This window comes from Calypte anna, chromosome 14 (assembly GCF_003957555.1).
Source record: "Calypte anna isolate BGI_N300 chromosome 14, bCalAnn1_v1.p, whole genome shotgun sequence".
NCBI lineage: Eukaryota > Metazoa > Chordata > Aves > Apodiformes > Trochilidae > Calypte > Calypte anna.
In genome coordinates, this window is record NC_044260.1 from 11964337 (window position 1) to 11979732 (window position 15396).

Here is a 15396-nt window from a genome sequence, read left to right on the forward strand (position 1 = left end):
ATGATGTTTTACACAAGGGAAAATCCCCTTTGCAAGATGTGGTTTCAGGAGGAGGCTGGTGCATGAGAAAAGCCTCTGAGTGCCTCACTGAGTGCCCCAGAAGTGCAAGTGTGGACCAGGCACCAGAAAACCTGCCTGCAGCATGCCCATCCTGTTGGGAGCCTGTGCTGCCTGGAAATCCATGGGCTCCTGGAAAAATGGGCTGTGTGAGCACAGGAAAGCCACTGAAATTCCTACCCTGCATCAACAGCCAGCAGAACCTGTGACATCAGGTCCTTCTCCTTCAGTCCCCCAAGCCTCAATCTCCAACATGATGGCACATGATGAACAAAGTGATGGCAAAAGTGATCCCTCCTCATTTCCAAGCTGGCTCACAAAACCCCATAAAAGAGCAGCCTCAGCCACTGCTGTGGTGTTGCTGCTGTACGAGATGCTTTGCAAACTAAGACCAGACAGATGGTTTTCCCCAGGAAAAGGTTATGGAGGAGTGAAAATGCACCACAAATCCCCACAAAAAAATGGGATCCAGGGGCTTCAGAGAGACATTTAAGGGGAGAAAAGAGATGCATGGACTTCTCCAGCATTTTTATCCTAAGTAAAGCAAAACTCTCTTTGGATTTTAATCAGTTCTCTGCTTTTATCCCCAATTGTTCTATTACAAATTCACATCTTTTTCTGTTTGGGAGACTGAGAATGACTGCAGAGCAGCTTCTCCAATGACATAGTTTCAGCAAAGGGAAGAAAGTTGTGCAACTGGAGAAGAAAGCAATCTGTCACCAAATAGCTTAAATTCTTTGTCTGGCCTCATTAATACCTACTTAGCTTTGATGCCTAACTAACCTCACAGATAGAGGAAGCCTTTGAGGCAAACTCCACAGCCTCACACTGAAGTGTTAGAACATCCAATAAATGCCAGAAAGATCTCCAAAAAAAGCAGGGAAAACGAGAACCAAACTCGACAGTCTTGCAATTTCTAAGCATTTTTTTTTTGTCTCTCTCTCTTTTCTTTATAATTTACATTTACCCTCCTTTATCCATCTAAGGAAGCAGAAAGCAAGGCAATTTCCAGCTCTTTTAAATATCCTTAGCAGGTCACCTCAATGCTGGGAGGGTTGATTTGCTTCCAAGGCTGTTGCATTAGAGCTTAGAAAACCAGGAGAAATTATTCCCTGCTTGAGCTGGGGCTGCAGTTTCAGCCCTGTGCTCAGCATGAGGGGCCCCGTGGGTGCTGCAGAACTGGGAAAGGAGGGAGCAGAGCATCCTCCGAGGGAGACAAGAGGAGAGGAGAGGAGAGGAGAGGAGAGGAGAGGAGAGGAGAGGAGAGGAGAGGAGAGGAGAGGAGAGGAGAGGAGAGGAGAGGAGAGGAGAGGAGAGGAGAGGAGAGGAGAGGAGAGGAGAGGAGAGGAGAGGAGAGGAGAGGAGAGGAGAGGAGAGGAGAGGAGAGGAGAGGAGAGGAGAGGAGAGGAGAGGAGAGGAGAGGAGAGGAGAGGAGAGGAGAGGAGAGGAGAGGAGAGGAGAGGAGAGGAGAGGAGAGGAGAGGAGAGGAGAGGAGCTGGCTGCCCCAGCCCAGCAGATGTGTGTCCACATCCCACAGGAGTCCCAAAAGAAGCCCATGGCTCCATTCCTGGGGTCTCCAAGGGAGGAGCCACCCAGGGGTCCCCACTGCTCCCTGCACTGGGGCAGGGAGATGTTTGGGGTTGAGACCCTGGAGAAACCTCTGTGGGGTTTGAAGGGGTGATGTCCCATGGGATATTCCTTGGAGAAGGACAGAGAGTGGCAGCAGTGGAGAGGGGGGGGACAGGAGGGAGACTGGAGAGGCAGGAGCTCCTTTCCCCAGCTCTGTCCTGCAGCTCTTACCATTCAATGCTCAGAGACCTGGGCCGGAAGGCAGACAGCTCGGCTGAGGCATACTCAGCTTTCCTTCTCTTCTCCTGCTTCTGCTTAACTGACAAGCGGTGGGCAAACCTAGCCAGGCTGCTTTCTGACCTGGGGGAGGGGAGAGGAGAGGCATTAATGTCACTGAAGAACCCTTGCTCCCCATGGCAGGTCCACAGCAGAAAGCCAGGTGATGCTCAGAGCTGAAAGGAGGGAGCTCCTGGGGGGCACATGGCCCTGGGACACCGTGGCCCCAGCATCAGGAGGAAGAAACAAAGGCACAGAAGGTTTAGCATGGCTTCAGCAAGCCAGGACCAGCACGGGTCCATGGTGTTAGCAAAACCGAAGCTGTGAGCCTGGGTCCTGCTCCCCACTGCAGCAAAATCACCTCCCTGGCTCATGTGCTCCTGTTCTGATGCCACCTGGGGATGGTCAATGCTGGAGAACCACTGTCTGATTCTGCTTCTTGCAGTGCCTGCCAGGAAGCATCAACAGAGACAAGAAAAGCTGAAAGCTGAGCTCTGCCAGGGCCACTCACTCCTTATGAGAAGCCCCAGGTGCCCTGTGGGCTCTCAAAGATCTCAAAAGCCAACTGCCTTCTGAGGGCTGACATGAAACTCAGCCTGTGTCTGAGCTGGTTTGGAGGAGGAAACAGAAACCCTGCAAGCAAATGGATTCAGCTGCAAAGACCCTCTTGCACCCACAAAGCCCCTTCCAGCCAGGTGGGATGCCCCACCATGGCTCCCAGTTCCTGGGAGCAGGGAGAAGAGCATCTCCAGGCCTCAGAGCCATGCTTTGCATCCCCCTCCACCCTGGCTCACTCCAGAAGAGAGAGCTGCTGTCCCCAGGCATAACAGCACTGTCCCTGAACCTCACAGCATGAAGAAAACTTGGGAGGTGCTGCAGAGACCCACAGAGACCTGCAGAGATCCACAGAGACCTGCAGCCCTCTGCTCTCCTCCCCAGCCCCATGGTGCCAAGGGCTGGCATGCCTGACCTGCAGCTGAACACAGTGCCCTGACCTGTCCCTGCTGCCAGTTCACCAGGAGCAGAGCTGGGGGCAAGGGAGGAGCAGCCTGGGAAGCTGGGACACCCCGACTTGGGTACAGGTTGGTGGCAGGTTGGTGGCACCAGGTGCCAGCCCAGCCACAAACATGTGTGCAGCCAGTCTCTCCTCCTTTGGTCCTGCACCACCACGACCTCTTCCCACTGTGCCTCCAGCCCTGGACTGGGCAGGGAAGAGGACAGAAGCAATATGACAAAGGTCCCAGGGGTGAGGAACAGACCTGGGGGGAAACTGAACCTAAACACAGTACTAAAGCCAGCCCTCGAGTCCTGACCAGTTTCAATCAAACCAAACGCCTCCAAAAAAGCAGAGCGAAAAACCACAAGGTATTTCTCAGAAATGAGAGCTCCCCTCCTTTCCCTCACGATAATTAAGCCAACCATGACCAGCTAACAGTTTTTTCCTGATACATTTTAAACACAGACATCTTCAATTCATTAACTCTGGTTATTGATTTATTTTTCAGCTTATGAATCGCTGTTGCTGGGGACGGGGTGGAGACAGCTTTCTGGAGAAGGCTCTCGTCTCTCCCATCACCGCCGGGAAAGAGCTGCTCAGACCTTCCAGGGTCATTCTTTACATTCTTGAGAAGAAATATTACTTGGATGTAAAGGAGGTTTGCCTTACAAGAGACCCAACAAGAAACCTGAACCCCAGCTTTCCCTGAGCCAGAGGTAGAGGCGTTGGAAAAGGAGCAATCCAGGCGCCTTGTGAAAGCCCATTGAGCAAAGTCCTGTGCTAAGTCCATCCCTGCCACCTTGCCTGTCCCCAGCTCTGCTGTCAAAGCTTGGCTGCAATGAATCAGACCCCAATTTAGGGAGGTGTGGGCAGTGGGTGCTGATGCTCTGCAGCAGCCCCTGGTGTATGGTGGATCCCTGAGCAAGCAGGGCTGACCCAGGGATGGGGATGGGTGGTGGGAAAGGGTGCTGAGGCTTCTGGCTACATCTCCTAGGTGGCATTCAAGTGGCCCCACTGTGGCAGTCCAGATGCTGCCCAGCTTTCCACCTCCCCAGGAGAAGAGGGTCCTGTCAGGGCTGGCTGCTCCATCCCCAGCTGCCAGGACACCAGGGATGTTCATCTCTGGAGATTTGGGGTCTGCCTGGACAACACCATTTGTCCTGCTTACCCCAGCCCCACTAGGGACCATCACAGACACCCCTCTTGAACCAGCTCCCAAAGCAGCTGCAGAGATGCAGGCAGGCATCCTAGCAATTCCCTCTGCCATGCCACTACGTGCCTCTTGCCAGCGACACCACTGGGACCAACCCTAGAGGGTTACCCAGACACATCCATCTACCCAAAGCAGGGAAGGGACAGACACTGCTTAGAACCAACAGCATCTACCAAGAAGAGCTGGCAGGGGGAAAACAGGATGACTTGCCAACAGCAAAATGATGGAGAATTATTCCCTGGGGACAGGGTGTGCCTGTGAGGCTGGAGAAGCCACCTCAGTGCTTGGGGACACATGGCCTCACTGTGAGTCCCCTTGCAGGGGACAGAGGTGATGTTCTCCAGCTCAGGGCAGGAGCTGCCTTGATCTGCCTGACCCAGGGGGGACAAGTGAGGCCATAGATGAGTCAGAAGGTGATCAAGTATCTGGAGATGCTGGGTGCTGCTTTCACCCCCACCCCGACCATCCTGCCAGCCTCCCCATCACCCGGCAGGTTCACCCCCAACCTGCAGCTGCTCACAGCCAGGTTAAAGGAGACAGCTGGGACAGATGGGCTGGGCTGGTACCTCCCCCTTGAGAGCTGTCAGCAACTCATCCAGAGCCCAGCAATCAACCAGCCTCCTCTCACCTCCGCCAGACCCAAAAGCTCCAGCAGAAGCATCAGTAATTAGCGAGCCAGGAGCACAGTACAGTATCATCTGGCTATTTATACAGTGCTGCTTTACATAAACTCTGCTGCAGAAGAGGGAATGAATCATACCTGCTCTGCCAGGGCTGCACACAGGCAAACAGGCAGCCAGCTCTGCTCCACTCCCCTCACCCCACTGAGCCCCTCTGTGTGGGGCAGCTTCCCGGAGCATCCCGGGGTCGGGATGATCCCAGAGTAGGGATGGTCCTGAAGTAGCCCTGGGTGTTGTGTCCAGGGTCTGTGCCCTGCAGGTGGCAGTGACCCTCTAACAGGGGGTGGGATCACTCTGGGGACCACTGTTTTACTCCCCAGCTGTTTTCCAGACACTGAGATGCCCCTGTCCCTAGAGAAAGATTGATGCTAGGGACCTTCAGGTAGAGGCAGGGAAACTGAGGCATGGAGAGTAAGACATGTTCCCTATGGCTGGCAGCATCTGCCATCTGTCCTCTTGTGCACTTCACCAGTGGTGATTTTTGTGACTTCTCCCACCAGTACCAGCACGCTCAGCACCACAAGTGACAGTCTGGGGCAGCCCCAGAGAGCCACCAGGGCAGCTTCACCCCAGCCATGGAGGTGTGTGTATGTGTGTGTGTGTGTGTGTGTGTGTGTGTGTATGTGTGTGTGTGTGTGTGTGTGCAAGGCCAGCATCACTCCCTCAGCCCTGATTGCTGCATGCGAGTGCTCATGGTCCAGCCCAGGCAGGATTTGGGGTGACTGACCCACCAACCCCACCACAAGAAGCAGCATCACCACAGCAGCTCAGTGTTGGTGCTGCCAGGGTTTTATGGACCCAGCCTGTCCTGACAGCACCAGCCCAGCTCCCCCGAGGGTCCCCGCACACTGCCGAGGGGACACGCCAGGAAAAGCAGCGACTGAAACATCAACCGCAGCGCTGGGAAGAGCCATCTCCTGACAACCAGAGAAGGTTGTTCAGCTACTGTGCTGTATCATAAATCACACCTCTATGACTCGCCATCTGTCAGCCAGATTACACATGTTCAGAGTCTCGTGTCAGTGTTTAAGTCAGAACACGGCATCTTTTCCCCAGAAATAATTACCAGCTCTGGAGACTCCTGCAGCAATGCCCATCCTCAGCCCTAACCTCCCAGCCAGAGCAGAGCTGGCAGTGCCGGAGAGGCAGGACCATTGCTGCTAGAGGGACATGGGGGTGCCCAGCCTGCATTCCCCTCCCTCCCATAAACCCATAGCTTCATGCACACCTTGGGGTGAAAGGACCTGGCATGGCAAACACCCCCCTCCAGGGAAACAGCCATGAGCTCTTGCTGCAAGCAGGGAGCAGGCAGGGGTAGCCAGAGCTGCTCCAGGGAGATGGGGACAGTGCTGTCCCCAGCCCAGTGTGTGCTGGGGTGTTATAGCAGCATCCAGACCCTCACTGCCACCACAGCCCAGCCTGGTCAAGAGGGAAGACAATGTGGGATGGAGTCCTAACGTGCCACATAACACCCTTCTGGTGCCCAGGTCTGCTTCACCAGGTCTGTTTTCTGGGGTCTGAGCCCAGCAGGGGTGACAGCCAGAGCCCCAGGGCTGGCTGGGGCAGTGGGGATGCAGGCAGAGCAGAGGCAGGGTGGGCAGACAGCCCGGCCCCATCCTGCCCCAGCTCAACAGCCCAGTACAAAACTGAGCTGCTCCTGTGGAGGACACAGGTCTGGGGCACCACCTGCCACCCCCTTGCTGGGTGGTTGATGAATGGTGACATTTCCCAAAGCTGAGCTCGTACAGAAACACACAGGGACTCGATTCATCCCTTCAGCTCCAACAGCCATGCACAGGCACGAACCCGGCTGGGGGGGTTGTGATGCCTCAACACTGCATCCCCCACACCACAACGGGGAAGCAATGACAAGCAGAATCCCTGTCCCCTTGGCTCTGTGGCCCTCCCCCTCCCCTGCAGTGGCCCTCAGAGGGACATTGTGGCTGCCTCTGAAAGCAACAGCACAGTTCAGGGGACTGCAGCTGTCAGAACGAGTGTCTGGGTGCTGGTGTGGTGCTGAGCCCTGGAGCTGGCACTGCCAGACCCAGCTATGCCACGCCAGAGCTGCAGGACACACTGCTGTCCCTGTGGGCACTGCCACATCGTGCCACCACTGTGGGATGACCGAGGTCATGAGGCAGTGCCAGAGCAGGCACTGGAGTGGGACTGGCAGCACCAGCACCACTGCACCAACACCCCAAACCAAAGTGCTTGCCACCCATCATCCCACGGAGATGATAACACCTCAACCCAGACAGGAACCACTCCCACTTGTTGCACTCCCTGGCCTGCAGCTCAGGAGCCAGCATGTGGCTCTGCACTATCCCAGCTCCCGGGACAAGCCAAGGTCCTGGGACAAACCATGAGGTGGCTACAGGCAGCCCCGGCGCTTGGCAGCAGACAAACAACCAGACAGCAGTTTCATCCAGTCCTTCCTTAGGGAATGGTCTGTCCAAAACCAGCCCTGGAGCTGGGCTCAGCCCCACGGGCATCCCGAACCCAAGCTCGGCCTGGAGGTTTGGGAAGGGGACTCTGGAGCTGGCTCGGGGCAGGCAGGGAGCACAGCTCCGCATCCCAGCAGCCTCCGGCTCCTTCCCGAGCTCTGCTCACACAGGTGCAGTTGGATAAAGCAGAGGGGAAACAAGCCCAGGTGGAAAGGTGCCTCCTCAGCAGGCAGCAGCCTTTTGGGCTTCAGCAAGAGCAGGTGTCCTGCCACACACAAGGAGCCTCTGGGCCAGCAGTGGTGGCAAACCCCACACGGGCAAACCCCACACCGGCAACCCCCTGCTCGCCGGCACGGCGCCCACCGACCGTGGCTCCAGGCACCAGCGTGTCCCCAGACCCCCGTGAGCCAGGCAGGGCTGCGATGTGCTGCACCGTGCCAGGGAATAATGCCCGGAGCCGAGCAAGCGATGCTCACTCACCTGCACAGCCTCTGCCCCCGTCCCTCTGGGCTCCGTCGGAGGAGCAGCTCATCCGAGAGTGGCTCCTGGGGAGAGCTCCCGTCCCCTGGACGCACACAACCGCAGCCACACTCCCATCCCAGCTGGCAGCCCCTGCTCCCACCCGCACTGCCCGACCTCCTCAGCCACCACCTCCGCTTCCCTCACCGATCACCTCAGGTTTCTCACTCGCTCTGTGCTCGGTTCCTTTTTTTTTTTCCTTCTTTCTCTCTCTTTTTTTTTTTCCCTTCTTTTTTTCCCTCCCAATCTTGTTTCTATAGAAACGAGATTAGCAAAGGGGGAAATAAAACAGCCCCATGTGACTCAGATTCCGACACTGAAGAATCTCCTGGTCGTGCTTGCCGGGGCTTTACATAACCAGGAGCCTGCATGGGATCAGATGGGGGGACCAGGCTTGGTTGAAGGGACAGAGCTTGGCTGGGGCAACAGAGTTTGACTTTGGGGACCAGGTTCTGAGGGGATTATGAGGCTCCAAGGGGGAACTGTGCTTGGATGGGGGCACCAAGATGAAATGAGAGGACCTGGGATCAGCGAAAGGGAACCAGGCTCAGCAGAAGACTTGGGCTCACCTCTGCTGGTTTTGGGTTTCCTGTGACACTCCTGATGCAACAATGTGCCACCAACTTGCCCCCATGATGGCATCTGTGGAGGATGCTGTGAGTCCCTGCCACCCTGCCCAGCCCTGTTCCAATCAATAAGACAGAGTCGGTGATGCTGAAAAATGCCCCAGCTCCCACCAAAACCTCTGGGGTCTGCAGGTGATCTTCAGAAGAGGAAGGCCTAAGAGCTACCCTACTCTGCCAGTCTTGTCCTGCCCCTGTCCCCATTCAGGAAAGTGGTTTTGGCCACTGGTCTCCAATCTCCACGGGCTCGTGGATGCCAACACAGGGACTCAGGTGAGCTGCAGACAGCCACATACTCCTAATCTGCCTTCTTCCCAGTCCCCTAAATCCGTAAGCAATGGATTGGGTTGGGAGCACAGAAGCCACGGACTGCTTTGGGTCATTGGGTGACAGGCACAGGACATTGCCCACAGGCACTTCCCAAGCCCAGGTGGATGCTGCACACAGTAGCTCCAGGTGAGAGGTGGGTGGGGAGCACTGGGGACCCCCAGACCAGAGCCCTCTGTGCAGGAAAGAGCTCAAGGACAGATGCTGACTGACTGCATGGGACCAGTGCTCCCTGCTAAGGTTGCCCACCCAGAGCTTCTGCTGATGAACCCCACATCTGTTTGGGGATGCTGCAGATGGGGAAAGAGTGGCAGGAGTGGCGGGCGATGGTAAAGGAAGAAGGTAGAGGTGTCAACAAGAAGAAACAAGGAGACAGCCCTAGTCAGCAGTTGAAGACAAGATGCCAAGACCAGAGGACATTGCAACAGGTTTAAGACACTTGGAACGGGTTGCCCAAGGAAGCTGTGGTTTCTGCCTCCCTGTCAGTGTTCAAAGCCAAGTAGGATGGGGCTTGAAGCAACCTGATCTAGTGGGAGGTGTCCCTGCCCATGCAGAGGGGATGGGATGAGATGATCTTTATGGTCCCTTCCAACCCAAACCATTCTATGATTCTAGGATTCTACACTGCAGCTCAAGACAAAGTACCAGATTCAGAGCCCCTGAACTGCTCCTCCCTGTACCACAGCACACATCAACACCAGCTGCCTCTTGAGTGCCCTAAAGCCATAAAAAAGAGCCAGGTCAGAGCAACAGACCCTCAGAACCACAACCCAGGGCACTCCCATGGTGCCAACACAGCACACCCGGCACAAGAACCGGTGGAGCAGGGAGGGGGTTTTGTGGCTGCAAATCCCTCACTGGTTGCCAACATTTGCTCCATCCTGCAGGGCAGAAAAGGTGCTCCTGGCTCCTCAGCTGACCTGGTGCTGCTGGATTCCCCAGAAGGGCACCTGTAGGGCTCTCCAGGACCTGGCTCTGGAGTGAGGAGCTCAGATGAGCCCAGGATCCTCTACTTGAGGTATCATAACGGGGTCACGAAAAACTTCCGCCAGCAAAACCACCTTGGGACTTGGGGCTAATTATAGTTGGCATTCTCAGGCTGCATTGCAATTAGCAAGTCAGTGGCTACTCTCTATTTCTGCTCTGAGGTGCCAGGCAGGGAGGTATAGCCATGGAGGAGAAAAGGAGAAGGGAAGCAGGGGGAGAAGGACGGAGATACCTTGGGGGGAGTTTAAATAAGCAGCACAGCTGCTTCCGAGCACTGTGGAAAGGCAGATTTCAGACAGAGGGTGTTTAATGAAGAAGGGCCAAGGAAAGAAACACAACACAGCCCTCCAGAGCAGCTGCCACCAGCCATCTCAGCAGCTTGCTGACCCTGCTCCTCCTGCTCTCATGCTGTGTGCCTGCACTCCTCAGGTGAGCTCTGAGATCCCACCAGACCTCCAGAGTCCTGAGAATCCCTGGGCAAGGTTTTCTTGGCAGGAGAGGTTGGACTCAACCTCTCGAGGTGCTTTCCAACCCGTAGAATTCTGCGATTTAGAGGCCAGATTAAAACATCATCTGGGACAAAACCCAACCCTATATCATACCTTCATTTCCCAAAGCCCTGATGGCCTGTCCAGTACTCAGTATCAATCGAGTTGCTCCAGGACAGCAGAGGCAAATGGAAGCAGCAATAATCCCTGGAAAGGGATGGCAGTTTTAGAACTTTCCTCTTGTTTTCTTTGCAAACCAGAGTTCGGTCAAACTTACAACATTTGCTGCAAAAAAAAAAAAATAAATCTGATGCTAATCCAAGCAGAAGGAACCATCTGATGAGTCCCAAATTAAAATGTTCCTCTGTTTTGGCTCTCAAACACTGTATTTTAATACCAATGCACACTCTGAATGGAAGGTAAATTTGCATGTCCTTCCCCTAAAAATTCTCTGCAAAACAATGATTTTGTTCATTTGCATTTTGACAATAACAACTCTTCCCCCTTTGACCAACAGCTGTTCTGGGCAGGAACGGAGATGCTGGGCACGTGTGTCCACAGCCTGGGGGGTTGTGCTGAGCCTGGCAGCCCCCTGGCACATCTCTGCTACCCCGGGGGGGCTGGAAACTGCACCTTCCCTGGGCATTATCACCACCCATGGGCACACACCCCCTGCTAGGAACCCATCCCCATGTGGGTACCAGCCAGGAAGGATCCCATGGGTGAGCACAGTGAGGAGGCAGTGGGAAACTCTGCCAAGAGACCCCATAGCCAGTGAGAGGGATGTGGCCCCTGAATGTGGGGCTGAGGAAGAGGTGGGATCCTGAAAGCAACATCAAATGATCCGGAAATTTCCTCTTTTTCCAGACTCAAAGCAATATTTAGGCTGGGATCTCCACACCTGCCACCTTGTCACATTAAGATCTTGTTATCTCCATCTGGTGACATGGAGAGATATCTTTACATCTTAAAAGAAGATGTAAGCAAAGATCTTCTGATGACTCCCTGCCATAAACAACCAATCCATGAAGTGCCCACAGCAAGAGGCTTCACCCTCAATATGAGCTTTACCTACTGTAAACACAAAAGTGCAACCATCTCCCCACAACATTTAAACAAAACTTACAAAATAAAGTGGGCCAAAATTCCCTTCCTTGGGCAAATCCCCCCATCACTTGGCTTATTTTTAAGGATTCTATCATTTTCCATCACAACTTTTTTTTTTAAGTAAGAGATTGCTCCTTCCTGAGCAGCAGCTCAGAGCTTGGACTCTTCTGATTTTGCTGCAGGAGCATGCTTGGTCTGCCAGGGCAGAGAAATGGGCAGATTTGCTCCTCCCTTGCCAGGGGAGAGGAGAGCTCTGCACAAAGCTCTGGTATCTAAGTTTCAGAATTTCTCCCCTAGCAATTATAAGCTTGCATCCTAATTAAAAAGATAGCAAGGAAAAATAGAGAGAGAGAAAGAAGGAAGAAATAAAGGACAAAACACAACAAATCTCTTTCGTTGTGTGCAGTCTACGTGGATGAGTAAAATGGTGCCTGGTGGGACCTCTACCTGCTCCAGACACTGCTCAGGCTGAGCAGCATGGCAAGGCACTGACATAACATCCCAGCATCACAGCCATCCCATCCTAGCATCCCCACTGTGCCTTCCCAGCATCCCAGATATCAAGTCCTGCCATCCTGGCCATTCCATCCTGGTTTTCCCTTCGTGCATCAAGAGGAGCAAGCATGGGGAGCAGATGAAGAGGTGATTCTCTCCATCTGCTCTGCTCTTGTGAGACCCCACCTTGGATACTGTGACTGCCACCACAAGAAGGACACAGAGCTGTTGGAATGAGTCCAGAGGAGGCCACAAAGATGATCCAGGAGCTGGAGCAGCTCTGCTGTGAGGAGAGGCTGAGGAGCTGGGATTGTTCAGCCTGGAGAAGACTCCATGGGACCTTAGAGCTGCCTTCCAGTCCCTGAAGGGAACCCACAGGAAGGCTGGAGAGGGACTTTTCATAAGAGTGTCCAGCAACAGGACAAGAGAAATGGTTTCAAACTGAAGGAGAAGAGGTTTAGACTGGATCTTAGGAAGAAGTTCTTCAGTCTGAGGGTGGTGAAACTCTGGAACAGATTGCCCAGAGAAGCTGTGGCTGCCCCCTCCCTGGAGGTGTTCAAGGCCAGGTTGGATGAGGCTTTGAGCAACCTTGTGTAGATGAGAGGTGTCCCTGCTCAAGGCAGGGAGGTTGGAGGAGTTGATCTCTAAGGTCCCTTCCAACCTCAGCCACTCTGGGATTCTATGATCTGTCCCAGCAGCTGTGACTGCAGGCTGATCCCCCTTGGCTGGGGACAAGCCAGGCCAGGGGATGTGCTGTTGTTTAGTCTGAGCCCCGTCCTCTCCCTGGAGCCAGCTCTTGTTTTCCACAGCCCCAGGTCCGACGCTGTGCAGGGGGAATGGAAAAGTTTGTTATTCTGGGCTGCTGGCGGCCAGGAGCTCCCAGGCACGGGAGGGGAGTGATGTGGTTAACGCCAGCCGGCCGCAGGGCCTCCATGGTTTCCCTTTCTGGGCTGGCACTGGACCCAGACCACACTGCCTGACACCAGCACCAGCTTCAGGGTGGGCAAGCAGGTGCCAGGAGCCCCAGGAACAGTGCATGTGCATGGGCGTGCTCGGTGACACACATGTGCACAGGGACACACATGTGCACAGGGACACCCATGTGCATGGGGACACGTGTGCTTGAGAAGAGAGGGGTTGGGGGAGTGAGATGAGATCCTAGGGGGACCAGGACACACCTCCCATCCAGAAATGGACTCCAGAACCATCCCACTGGGCTCACTGCTGAGGGAGGACACAGAAGGGGGACAGGATGTGTCCCACAGGGACAGACACTGTCTCCTGCTCAGGCTGTCTGGTCAGTGGTGCTGCTGGTCCCCAAAGGGTACCCAGCACCTCTGCACTTCACACACAGGGCTCCCACAAAGGGGTGAAGTAGCACCTACTGACCAATAATCTGATTAAATAGTAAATAAATTAATAATCTGATCAAATAATACTGATTCAAACCCAGCCAGTGGAGTTGGGCTTTTTTGGTTTTCTTCTCAACCAGCCAAGAGGAAAATGGAGGAAGGCAAAGTGCCAGGAGTCTGACCACAAGGTACAACACTGGTGCTCACTAGCACCAAGTGGGAACAACTCAGTGGAGGGTTTTTACAGTCAGAGCAACACCACAAAAGCACACAAAGCCCTATTTCACCTCCTGTATGTCCTCTCCAACAGAAAGTGATTAGTAGGGACAGCCAGGCTCACACCCAGGACCCTCTCCCTAGTCCCAGGAAGGGCATCAGGAAGATGTGGATCCCTGGGGGCATCCACAGGACTTGGGCACAGCACACACCATCCCTTGATGTGCACAGATGGGAGGTGGGGTCCCACCAGGTCTCTGAGCTCCAGGAAAATTTCCCTCTCTGGTTTTCCCTTGGCTCTTGTGAGCACATTGATATTTAAAACCCATCCCACAGTTTTTTATCATCCCTCTGCTCCCAGTTCTTCCCAGTCCCATGGAAACCTCTGGGCCCATTGCCCAGGAACTCTCCCACTGGCATCTCCCCTGCTTTGCCCGACAACGCTCACAGGGACCCAGGACACTGCTCAACAGCCCTTGGAACACCCTTCCAATGCTTGCTTAAACTGCTTCCCAGTTTAAAGATCCCCCTTCAAAAGGCATGACAGGGGTTTAGGATGGTCCCATGTGCATGAGGGGGAAAAAAATCACCAGAGAAAAGCCCATGACGTGCATCCCACCCGGGCAGGGAAGCGTCGTGGAGGCTTGAGGGACTTGAAGGGGGTTGCAAAGCAATCAAAACATTCCTGCCAGCAAAGCATGAAACCCCAAAAGTTTATGGGAAACCACTGTCTTCGGGCTGTCTGCATAGCTTTGGGCATCCTGGGAACTGTAGTTCCAAGGCAAAGCAAGCAGCCAATAATGATGGTTTCTGGATGGAGCTTGTGTGACTGTTGGCTCCCAGATGAAAGCCTGGAGTTCTGGGATGCTGAGCCCCGTCCTGTAGCCAAGGGAGAAGATTGCTCTGTAGTGCCTGAGGTACCAGGGACTCCAGCAAGGGAGAGGCACTTGTTGCTCTCGGGGCAGAGCAAACAACCTCGGGTCCCATGCCAGCAACCCCAAAGCCAAGTGGAGATGACTTGGAGGAGGGATGTGCTGAAGGAGCCAAGCAGGACAGCCCAAAGCCATTTCCAGGGCTGTGAACCTCGCTGTGACCTGTTAGAGATGTGGTCCCTGGAGGGAGAATGTCTCCAACCAGCATCTGGTCAAGGACTGGCCAGGTGTGGGACCACAGCAAGGGAAAACAAAGGGGGACGGGGTCCTCCTCCAGGCCAGGCTGTGAGAGGACTCAGCAAAGGCACCAGTTTGGGCTGCTTAGAGTCACCTATGAGTTAAAGCATCCATGCCTCAGTTTCCCCACTACTTCTTACTATCCACCTATTCCCAAGGACTGCAGGAATTGGCTTTTGCTGTTTGAATACTCATGAAGAGCTGAGCTCCTCAGAAGCTGGGTGTCTACACTGCACCAGCATCACTAAATTGCCCCATTCCCTCAGACCCCACAAGAGATGGCCGTGCCAGCCAGGCCAGTGAAAGGTGTTTTATTCTGACACAAAAGCCACTTTATGCAGAGGGTGACCTCCCAGCAGAACCAGTGGCACTTTATATCCTCCAGACACAGAGCACTGCCCATCAGCAGAGCTCTTACATCCCATATGATCTCCATGGATGACAGAGCTGAGGACAGAGATATGAGGAGGTTGCATCTCATCCTGACCTGAGTTTGGAGTGGTGCAGACCAGGCTCTTTCAGCACCTAACAAGGTATATTGCAGAGAAGACCACAATCAGCCACCACTAGAGTCATGGTGGGTGACCCTCTCATCTTGATCCTGGGCTCCATGTCACCCCATGACTGCTCCATGGTTGTGCAAGGCCATCTCTGCCATCAGACAGATGCCCACCAGCAGGAGCACAGCCCAGAAATGTCATGCTTTAGGGTTCCTTCCAACTCAAACCAATCTCTGAGTTTCCAAAGCCCAGGGAGGGAAGGGAGGAGCAGGAAGCTGCTCTTCCAGCCCATTTCTGAAAGGAAAAGCAACCATGCTTCTCTCAGCAGCTTGGTGGAACACACACATACACTGCCATGGTTTGATACAGATTGGCTG

The 15396-nt window shown here is 54.3% G+C and overlaps 1 protein-coding gene across 3 annotated transcripts in view; it reads right to left on the reverse strand.

Annotated features, from left to right (window-relative positions):
- LOC103536864 (ankyrin repeat and fibronectin type-III domain-containing protein 1) overlaps positions 1-15396 on the reverse strand; it is a 184464-nt gene that overhangs the window by 36185 nt on the left and 132883 nt on the right. The window contains exon 1 of one of the 3 annotated variants that reach the window (XM_030459727.1): positions 1858-1980. The exons of the other annotated variants lie outside the window; for them this stretch is intronic. The gene's annotated coding sequence lies outside the window, so the exon portion shown is untranslated. Of the gene's footprint in view, positions 1-1857; positions 1981-15396 lie in introns of those variants that run through there. 3 annotated transcript variants of the gene reach the window in all.